Source organism: Theropithecus gelada, chromosome X (assembly GCF_003255815.1).
Source record: "Theropithecus gelada isolate Dixy chromosome X, Tgel_1.0, whole genome shotgun sequence".
In the NCBI taxonomy this organism is placed as follows: Eukaryota; Metazoa; Chordata; class Mammalia; order Primates; family Cercopithecidae; genus Theropithecus; species Theropithecus gelada.
The window spans coordinates 13,953,517-13,956,603 of record NC_037689.1 but is presented as its reverse complement, the minus strand read 5'-3'; positions in this window follow the sequence as shown (position 1 = coordinate 13,956,603).

Genomic DNA, 3,087 nt, shown 5'->3' with positions numbered 1-3,087 from the left:
AACGTTGAATAAAAGTGGTGAGAGTGGACATCCTTGGCTGTTGCTAAGCTATAAACAGTGAAATACTCAAAAAGACTACAAATAAATCAAGATAAAAGCCTAAAAAATGTTCAAGTAACCCACTGGAAGGCTAGAAAAGAGAAACGGAAGAATAAGATATATAAGAAAGAGTCAAAAAAGAAATAACAAAATGTCAGTAAAAACCCTAATATATCAATAGTTAACCTTACATGAAAATAGTCTAAATACCCCAATTAAAAACAGAGACTGCCAGAATGAATTTTTAAAAGCCATGATCCAGCTATATGCTCTCTACAAGAACCTCACTTTAAATACAATGACATAGGTTGAAAGTAAAAGGATGGAAGAAGATGTACCATGCAAATATTAACAAAAAAGACAAAAACAACAGCAAAAGTAGGAGTGGCTATATTAATATCAGGTAAAGTAAATTTCAAAGCATACAATTTTCATGTAGTAGTGTGTAAGATGTATGGGCAGGGTACAGAGTTCTCTCTATAACACATGGTTAAATGTGAAAGATGACGACACTATCCAGATGCAATGTAACGAACATTTCTGTTACAAGGACAGCCTGCAAGGATCTTGTTTGTAGGACAAAGTTCTCTTGGACTCCATTAGTTAGAGATTGCTAACTCCTGGCCTTGTGCAGCATATCTGACGCTTTTGCATCTGCTGGTCAGTTAGCGTACCAGTTACTTCTGCTGTGGCACATGCCATAGCCAGCAAGATGCATAAAGTTGCCAGGTTAATAGTTTCAAGAATCAGTAGGAAATGTGAGAAACTATGGATTAGCTATAAGAGAGATGCACATGACAAATGGAAGCTTAATAGTCCTCCTGCAGAGCACAGAGAAAACCAAGTAAACACTCTTGCTGCAGTTGTTTTATTATTTATGTTAAGGCATAATCTGCATCTACTTGTTTTGTTTGGTTATACCTCTGTGTTTTGCAAATGTACCCTCTCCATAGCAATGAATTTCAATAGCAGTGGGTAAAAGAATACATATTCTGTAAATAATTAAGTGCTAAATTTCTATTTCTCAAAAATAAAAATAGTGATTGTGTGAACTGAACAAAATGTCCCTTAACATTTACCATCCAACTGGAAGCCTTAGTAATATCACTGACCATGTGAAAACCAGAAGACTCAAACCTGCTTACAAAACAGGAGCATCTATTTCAAAAGTTAGCTGCAGAAGGTAATTTACATAGCATTCTGTGAAGCATGGCTTTTCAATTAGATCAAATGATGGGTCTTCTAAATTAATTCTATTCATTTTCAATTCCATGTTTTCCTGTGCATACACAAAGAGTGAAGTGATAGGTGGTAAAGGGTAGACTCCATTAGCAGAAAAAGATCTTTGTAAACAGTTAAATGATGCCAGTCTGACATTAGTGACATCAGATGCTTCAAACAGAAAATTGGTTAATTTCAGTAATGACTTAATTTTTTTGTCCAATTTATGCAAACTATGGTTTTGGGAAGTTCATTTTGTTTGAGGTGAAACATATGAATTTAATGGTAATACTTATTTGTAAATTCAGTTAAAAATTTAATGTTGAAGATAATTTTTTTTGGTGATAATCCAAATACAAATCTAGGTGGAATATAATTATCTTAGTAAAAGCAATGTTCTTACTAAATTAAGAAACCTATAAGGCAAAACTATATTTGGAATTGGTTGTGGGGCGCATATAATTCATCATTTCTTCTACACCGTGATAATCTATGAATTGAAATAGAAGCAATAGTTTTTGACATTTACAAATGTATATACAAATATACATTTAGATTAATTGAATTGCAAAGTTTTATGACAAATGTGATGTGGAGCATAGAACAGAAAACTTTAGCATGGCAGTACATGATCCTCTTTTTGTTTCCAGTCATCACTCAGATTTTTAAAATGTTTGAGCCTTTAAAGAAGTACTTTGTTAATTAACTCAAGTGTTCTAGAGAGTATTGAATATTATTGTAAACAAGTCCTTTAAATTTAGGTTGCATTTTGTTTAAAATCATTTGGAAATCTTTAATTAAAGTACTCAAGGAATGAAGTACCAAAAATTTCAGCTTTTGAAGCTCTTAGCAAATTGTAATTATGGAAACAAAGCTTGTATATGAGAAGACATTGAAATTTATCAGTTAACAGATTACATGATGAGAGCCCAAATTGTGCACAAGGTTTAATTTTGACATTTTATAACTGCACTTTGTAATATCTTAACTTGATGCATCTTATTTTTAACTAGAGAGTTTATAGTTGGTACTCGCATGGAATAAACTTAAGAAGGCTTTGATTTTGTAGCATTTAAATATGGTGAGCCATTCAGAAAAAAACATAAACACAGGGAATTTTTTTTAGAGACAGGGTCTTGCTATGTTGCCCAGGCTGGACTGCAGTGGCTATTCACAGGTGCACAAGTAGCACACTACAACCTCGAACTCCTAACCTCTAATGATCCTCCAACTCCAGCTTCCCTAGTAGCTGGAACTACAGGCATGCACCACCATGCCCAGCTAATGAGTTTCATTGTGTAAAAACATTTGTTGAAGGACCCAAAATGGAAGCAAAAAGACAGTACCCTTCAAAATATTTATTCCAAAATATTTAAATAATTAGAATTGAGAATATTCTCTAATTAGCAGAATTTGCTTGAAATTGACCAGATACCTTAGCATCTGTAAAGAGAATATTTTTCTTTTTGTTCCCAAATTAAATCTTTTTTTTTTTTGTATTTGTGCACATTCAGGGGGTACACGAAAATTTTTTACAAGTATATAATAAAGCGTAGTCATCAAGTCAGGATATTTAGGGTATCCATCGCTGCACAATACATTTTTGCTTGAATATAGTCATCTTACTCTGCTATCAAACATGGAATTTATCCTTTCTATCTTATTGTAATGTTTGTGACCACCTAAAAAGGATATTTTCTTTTCTTTTTCTCTTCTTTCCTTTTTTTTTCTTTTTTTTTTTTTGTTGTTGCCCAGGCTGGAGTGCAGTGGTGTGATCTTGGCTCACTGCAACCCTACACCTCCCGGGTTCATGCAATTCTTTTTTTT